The sequence below is a fragment of the Lucilia cuprina genome, chromosome 5, assembly GCF_022045245.1.
Source record: "Lucilia cuprina isolate Lc7/37 chromosome 5, ASM2204524v1, whole genome shotgun sequence".
Taxonomy (NCBI): Eukaryota; Metazoa; Arthropoda; class Insecta; order Diptera; family Calliphoridae; genus Lucilia; species Lucilia cuprina.
Window position 1 is genome coordinate 38,201,640 of NC_060953.1, and position 8,792 is coordinate 38,210,431.

Genomic DNA, 8,792 nt, shown 5'->3' on the forward strand with positions numbered 1-8,792 from the left:
CAGTTAAAAATTATGACATTCTTTAGGGTGACTTTTGAAGTGTAAAAAAAATAAACCGTACATATTCTTTTTAAACGAAAGATGAAATAATAAAATAATTAAAACATATCAATAGTTATATGACTGATATTTTCTCAAAAACTTTTTACAACCAAGATATATAAGTAGCATTCCAATAATTCCTAATAATATTTTGTAAAGTTTATTAACGAATGGTAAGAAGGTATGTATTATTCCATAGGATATTTCTTAAACTGACAAATTATAAAGATAGTATAAATGTTTTCGTTTATTTAATTAACTGTATTTTATATACATATCGAGGGACTATATTCAATAATCTCTATCTGTCATTTTCATGAAAATAAGATTTTGATGGCAAAATAGCCAGAAAACTATCCCGCACCAGTAACATAAATTTCAAAAAAAAAATTTTTTTGACAATTTTATAGCAAATTTTTAAATTTCTTTTTTATTTTGAACTTTTCCAATAATCCCCCAGGGAATGTTTTCTTGATGATAGATCCCATCTTGGTATATTGCAATTCCGGGGAAAGGTGGTGATACTAGTACCTCTAAACTGCCAGGACTATAAACTGTTAATGATCACAAATCCTTGGTCTTTCTTTGGAATAATTTGACATGGGGTTGAATAAGAGCACTACGGGTACCTAGTTGCCCGCAGGACTTTATCCTGGATGGTCAGTTGGTTGAGGTTTCTTCAGGATCCACGTAGTGGTTATGGTTTAAAGATTAATGCACATGAAATATACATTTTTAATACAACTTTCTGACGGTACAAACAACAGGTACAAACTGAGTAAGATGTTGGCGAAGTTGTAAATACTTTTATCTTCCTCAATGGTTGGGTGAGCTGGAGTTTACTTTGAAACATGTTCAACTTATCTCAGTAGGTCCAAGTTTCTAGGAGTGGTACAAAGCACAGGGTATGGCTGTGTATTAATATATTGAATTGGCTGTACAATCTAATTCCTGTATCTAATGGATGAAAGTATTTGAGGTGTTGTCTGATGGAGTGAAGGTTGAAAGTAGTGGAGGAGTTGGAATGATTTTTCGCGAAACTGAGTAAGAGTTGGCTGACTTGTAAATACCTTTATCTTCCTCAATTACTCTAAAACATGCTCAAGGTGTGGTACAAAGCACAGGGTATGGCTGTAATTAATATGTTAAATTGGATGTGTCATCTAATTCATGTATCTGATAGATAAAAGGGATTCCGATTTGTATTTGAGGTGTAGTCTGATGGAGCAAAGGTTGAAAGTAGCAGAGGAGTTGGAATGATGTTTCGCGAAACTGTTAGAAGTATGTTTTGCTAAACTGAGTAAGATGTTGGCAGAGTTGAAAATACCTTAATCTTCCTTAATGGTTGAGTGTGCTGGAGTTTACTCTAAAACATGCTCAACTTATCACAGTAGATCCTTGTGGTTATTTAAATAAGTTATTACGTGGTTATTTAAATAAGTAATTACGTCTCAGTTGCTGTTGCCCCAAAAACAAACAGAGCCATCTCAGTAGTGTGGCTCCATGATGTTTCATCGTCCGACTTACATAAATAGTCAAGAATGCACTGTGGTGAGATTTAGAATGATGACGATGACTTGGAGCAGTTCTTATGCATCAATATGGTGTTTTCACCTAATGTTGTGTTCGCCCCTTGTATCGGGTCTAAACAAGTGATTGCCTGGTTTTAATTGAGCTTGACTTATGGTACATTCCTCAATGGAGCTACTATTGTAAGAGAAGTACAAACATCGTACATGCTACATACACAAAGGAGCGGTGATGAGTGTTGGATGTGGTTGTAAAACGCCAACTTTAAATGAGACTGCAAATGTTCACGTGAAACACTTCGGCATCATTCTCAATAATATACAATTTTAAAATCTAATTATGAAGGATCCATCATTGGAGACATTTCATTTCGAGATAAGATCAGAATAGTCTGATCTAATGGCCTTAATGTCAAGAATTCCTTGCTTTGTAGTTAGTCATCATGGTAGTGCAACTAATTAGTATATATGTAGAAAATCAGATTGTGAATATTTCACAAATTTTCTAAAACAAGAAAAGTTTCGAAATTTTTCTTTAAAAATAAACTTTATTCATAGTATTTTTAAAATGACCTTAATTAAATATTTTCTACAAAAATATATAAATTAAAGGAGAATATTTAAGCAGCACAAGAGAAATCAAGTGATTTCTACAATATTCTAGTAAATATGCCCAAATGCACTTTTTTTTGAGTTTTTCCAATTTCAGTTTCATACACAACTACTCACTACACTTTGTGTATACAGCAATGATACAACCTCAGATTTTTGGTAATAAATCATAAAGGATAATTGAAATCGTCACACCTGTAGCAATGATAAAAAGAATTATGCGCATTTAAGTAAATCCGAATGTCAAACACACATACATACCGACAAAGAAGTGCGTAACTAAGAAGCCTAAATTACTTATGTGCCACATTATAAGTAAGCAACCTGCAACACATGCCTGCATACATCATCGCTGTGTAACAAATGTATGACTTTAAAAGAAAGCAAACAGCAAGAAAAAAACATAACAAAACGAGGGAAGAAAAAAAGATTGAAAGAAAATACATCATCGCTAGCGAAATGGTAACAATGATATGGTCTTAAGATTAAAGGCAAGACCGCCTTAAAAAGTAGGTGTAGACAATGGCAGGTGACTTAATGTTCTTACATACAAGCACTCCTTCTTACCTACGAAGGACTTCAAAGGGAATAACGAGTGATACCGAAAATATGAGCCACAAACACAAATTACACACTTCATTAAAACAAATTTTTGAGTCATTAGTTTTAGTTATATTCTATCACTTTCTCTCCTTTACTCCAGTCATACCTAAGGATCATGTCATTTGAAGCATAACAATGTATAATTGTGTAGATCGGTTGGTTAGTTGATTTTTTAATGTATTTTTTTTTGTGGATAATGCCGAGTCTAATCTGTTGGCTCTTTCGTTTTCGTGACTGTGTGTGTGTTGTGAAATCTCATACAAAATTAGAGTTTGACAAGATCAAAGGATGCGCCATAAGTGTGTTACAAATTTATTGAAATTTATTGTTCACGAAATAAAAAGAGAAGATGAGAAGGTTAGGAGATTTAAGTGGAATGTAAGATACCCTGCTCTTAATGCGTATAGCTTTAACAACGTTCTCAAAAATTCCATGCTGTGGTGATGTTAGAAGTAAAAACATATTTTAGTTTACCTTCTAGATATCGAGGTTATATCGTTGCAAATCATACCATCGTGGCTATATTTGTTTTCAGGCAGATCCTCTGAAATCCAGTGTTAATCTTATCGTGAGACTTATGACGTCATCCTATAATCGTGTATGGATTATGTTGAAATTGTAGAGGTGAAAAATAAGGTTGTACTTGGGAAGCTATAAACCATTAAATGCGAGGAAGTTCCTATTCTGAATCTTCATATAACAATAACAACCTCGTAATATCTGATCATAACAAGGTGGGCAAATTCTGCGGTGACTTTTCCACGATAGAAGGATTAAAAATTTATATGAAATCGTATTGATCTACCGAATATACTATCTCTACAATAGGGTGTAGTCGTAAGATCTTTAAAACGTGTTGAGGTTAGCTTTACTCACGTTAGCACATTGACATCTTGTTTTCTGCAAGGTAACAAAATCTTATTTACAACGTATAATACCTATAATTGCTGTAGGGTAAAAAAAACTCCTCAAATGTATTTCTAATGTGAATATTCATCTTCTCAAAACGTACATTCACGTAAGAGTTTTTGTGTGTCAATGTCAAACCACAATAAAATGTTTAAGATTTTTCATTTGTCCTTTGATGAATGAGGACATTTAGATTTGCGGTTGATGTTCTAAATCTGGCTTTGTTAATTGATCTTTCTTTAAGAGCAGTAAGATCGATTTCTTTTTTGTTTGTGGGTACTTTGATATTAGCCGAAATAAAGCAACAGGCATAACAATATTAACAAATATTTAAATTCGCACAATAAGATCATATTCTGTGGCAAGATCATAAACCATAAAAAGCACAGATCAGATACACAAAAACGTTTTTACAAATCATCCAGCGATCGCATTTATTTTCTATCAAAAATCGCTATTTTGAATGAAAATCTAAAATACCGGTTTTCTCAAAATCTATAAGAGATACAGCAAAAACAAGTAAAATATAGGATCACTTTTATTTGTGACCAAAAACCTATATTTTGAGTGAAAACATAAAAGTCCGTTTTTCTCCAAAACTATAAGAGATACAGCAAAATCAAGCAAAATCTGTGTTCATTTTCATTATGGACAAAAAACAGATATTTTGAGTGAAAATATAATAGTCCGTTTTTCTCGAAAACTATAAGAGATACGGCAAAAACAAACAAAATCTGTGATCACTTTCATTTTGGACAAAAAACTGATATATTTTGTGAAAATATATAAGTCCGTTTTTCTCGAAAACGATAAGAGATACAGCAAAAGCAAACAATATCTGTGATCACTTTCATTTCCCAACAAAAACTGATATTTTAAATAAAAATATGAAAGAAATTTTTTCGAAAACTATAAGAGATACAACAAAAACAAGCAAAATCATTTAGAGCCAAAAACTGATATTCTTAGTGAAAATATAAAAGTTCGTTTCATTTTCCACCAAAAACCGATATTATGAGTGAAAATAAAAAAAATAGATACAGCAAAAACAAGCAAAATCTGTGACCACTTTCATATTTTGAGTGAAAATACAAAAGTCCGTTTTTCTCGAAAACTATAAGAGATTTAGCAAAACACAAGCCAAATCTGTGATCACCTTCATTTCCAAAACAAAAAACTGATATTTTGAGTGAAAATATAAAGGTCCGTTTTTCTCGAAAACTATAAGAGATACAGCAAAAACAAGCAAAATCTGTGATCACTTTCATTTTCCACCAAAAACTCATACTTTGAGTGAAAATACAAAAGACCATTTTTCTCGAAAACTATAAGAGATGCCGCAAAAATAAGCAAAATCTGTGATCACTTATTATTTATATTTTGAGTGTGATCACTTTCATTTTCTACCAAAAACCTATGTTTTGAGTGAAAATATAAAATTCTGTTTTTCTTTAAAACTATAAGAGATATAACAAAAACAAGCAAAACCTGTGATCACTTTCATTTCACACCATTTCATTTCAACTGATATTTTTAGTGAAAATATAAAAAAACTATATAAGATACAGCAAAAACAAGCAAAATCTGTGATCACCTTCATTTCCCACCAAAACCCGATATTTTGGGAGAAAATACAAAAAGTCCACTTTTCTCGAAAACTATGAGAGATATAACAAAACAAGCAAAGTCTGTAATCACTTTCATTTACAACCAAAAACTGATATTGTGAATGAAAATCTGAAAGTCCGCTTTTCTCGAAAACTATAGGAGATACAGCAAAAGCAAGCAAGATCTGGGATCACCAGATCTTCGAGATTTTCGAGAAAAACAAACGTAGTCTGTTTTTCTCGAAAACTAGAAGGATCAGTTTATAATTAACTCAACTCCCATTTTCATCCATTCAGAAGAATACCGTTTCTTACGGACTTAAAAATGCGAGTTTAGCGATAAAATTCATCATAAACAACACCTGTGTGAACGAAAAATTTGTATACAAAGTTTTGCGAAGATCGCGCCATAACTGGTCTGAATTAAATTCGGAAGAGTTTCATTAAAGGCACTCTTTCAAATAGCACCTTAGTGTTTTGATAATAACAAAAACATCGATTCTTAAATATCAAAGATTAATTATAAAAAAGTATTCATTTGATTTGTCACAGCCGAATAGGACGCTCTTACTTGTTTATAGCTTACATTTAAATGTAAAAAAATTATATATCTGGAAAATTATTATAGTTAGAATCTTTAAAATCGTTAAAAGTGGTCTTTTATTTATATTGTTTTAGGTAAGCAAAGTACACAGGGCATAGTTGAAATATAAAACCAAACAAGTAGGAAAGTATAGTCGGGCATGGCCGACCATATGATACCCTACACCATGAGTATAATTTACAATTTTTACTTTTATAAAATTTTTATTTTTTGTACAGAAACTTTTATGTTGAATATTACCATAATTCCAAAATATTTAAGCCATTTATTGATAAAAAAACTAAAATTTCTAAATGAGGCTTTATATAGGTCAAATATGGGCCGATCCTCGGTAAATTTGGGAAAAGGATATATTTCTAAATAACAGTTTGTTTTGTTGAGTTTCATTGCGATACAAATGGTTACAAGTCAATTTTAGACGTTTAAGTCATTTTTTGAAGGGGGGTTTGTATGGGGGCTAGGGTCAAATATAGGCCGATACTTACGAAAATCTGCAGTATCATTTATAATTATATAAAACTTATTTGTGCCAATTTTTAGAGAGATAGCAGAATATTTGACGTAATTATAGCATTAAAAGTTCAAATCGGGAGGTACGGTTGTATGGGGGCTAAGTGAAATAATGGACCGATTTCAACCATTTTCGTCCTTCTGCCAAAAAACATGCTTGGTCCAAATTTCATCAAATTATTTTGAAAATTGCGGCCTGTACCTTGCGCACAAAGTTTACATGGACAGCCAGCCGGACAGACGGACGGACGGACATGTCTTAATCGACTCAAAAAATGATTCTGAATCGATCGGTATACTTTAAGGTGGGTATTGGACCAATATTTTTGTATGTTACAAACATCAGCACAAATTTATAATACCCTCTCCACTATAGTGGTGTAGGGTATAATAATAGTTCGTAGTAAACTTATTAAATAAGACAAGTTGTTAAATTCAAAATATTTGCAATCAAAATTTTCTTACATTTCATCTATTCTCAAGGCATATTTTATATTTCTGTAAATATTAATATGTTCTTAAATATTTTTTCAATTGTCACAATTTTTGTTTAATTTAACACAAAATTTACTTTTTTTCAAATAGATTTTTTTTTAAATAATTTATATGTTTATAAATATTTATGGCTTATTTTCATTAGCAACTAACAACATACTGCTCACATTTATTCAAATGTCTAAAATTTTTAATATTGATTTTTCCATAAATTAAATTTATAAAATCATTTTTATAGACATTTTAATAACACAAACTATAGCGCATAAACAACTCAATTATTTATGTGAAAAATAAATTAATGAAAATGCTAAATTATTATTAGTTTATACACAAGTTAGAAAAAAAAATAATATAAAATAATAGGGAGTCCATTGAAATGAACCAACCGATGTACTAGTTCTGACAAAGTTGTAAGAATTATTATACACGAAATCGTATTCGCATTTGTAATAATGTTTTTCTAAAAAAAATATTTATAGTTTAAGGGACTCCCTAATAAAATTATATTACACATGTTGGTTATTTACAAGCTAATATTTGTAAATAACTTAATTAATTAAAACTATACATATATAATTATGTAAATTATTTTGTTGCTTACTAAAATACGCATGTAAGTGTAAATTTTATTTGTCTTAATATAAACCGGTTTCTTTTAAGCTGATTTCTATCCGGATTTGTTAGAAATATTTATACAAAATTGTTAACTCTAAAAAAATGCAACAAATATATTTCACATATTTGTATCCCTTCGTTGAGGGCCTATTTATAACGAATACATTATATAATAATATAATTTTGATATGCTGCTCTATCCTTGTTTGCAATCTCCCCCTGGGGCATGTTATTATTGGTAAAAAAAAGAAATCTTCTTAAGACACACTAAAACCACTCTACTTGTCAAGAGCAGTATTAGTCTTATTAGCAATAACGCACTCTTCGCCGCAAGACATGAGGACTGTGCACAAAAGTTCTTTGCCGTTATCGAAATCGTTTCTCAAAGAAATACCCAAATCACCTTCTGGCAATTTAAGATCTTCTCTGATGTCACCATTATCAGACATCAAGTTCAAGTAACCATCATCACTGATGTCGGTCAATTGGTAATCTTCTCTTCATGTTGTGAGTATATGGAGATATATCTTCATATTTCTTATTTGAGAAAATATCAATGCCAACCATGTGAACTTTAGAGTGACCGTGCTTGCCAGTTTTGGAAGTTGACATTTCAACAATCTTACAGTGTCTACCCATGATCATAACAAAACCGTTTTTACGCAATGCGAAACATTGCATAGGATAAGTTTGTGAAGCAACAGAATTTCCGGTTTCGAAATGATAATCTTTAATTTCAGCCATTTTTTATAAAGTACTTTTATAAAAGTTCAAGTTAAGACCCTGGTAATAAGGAATATATATGTGATTTTAAGGTTAACCAGAGAACAACATTATCTGGTACTACGGGTGGCCAGTTGCCTGTAGGACTATGCCCTGTCTGGAAACAACAGACGGGATCCAAGTTATGGCTATAATTTAAACCTAAATTCGCGGGAAGACTGAGTTGCGGTTAAAAGACTGATATATTGTAAAGTCTATAATTTGGGATAAGTTCGGTGCTGTTTTGATATCCCACAGATGAGTGACTGTGGGACTAACCGTTGGAAATAAGTTGATGTGAAGCGTATTTAATATGAGATGGATGTAGAATGAATTAGAAGTGTGTTGGGTTGAATGGTGTACAGTGTGTTAGCTTTAAGTAGGACCAGATTTTTAATATGCTTTATTTGATGTCTTCCTCTGTTTTCTAAACTAAACCAACTGGTTTCATTTATGAAACATTGGATATTCTTCGGACCTATCCCAGAATGATCCTCCTTG

The 8,792-nt window shown here is 31.4% G+C and overlaps 1 pseudogene; it reads right to left on the reverse strand.

Moving 5' to 3' along the window:
* Positions 1-7,758: 7,758 nt before the first annotated feature.
* LOC124420168 lies at positions 7,759-8,343 on the reverse strand (annotated as a pseudogene).
* Between the last annotated feature and the right edge of the window lie 449 nt (positions 8,344-8,792).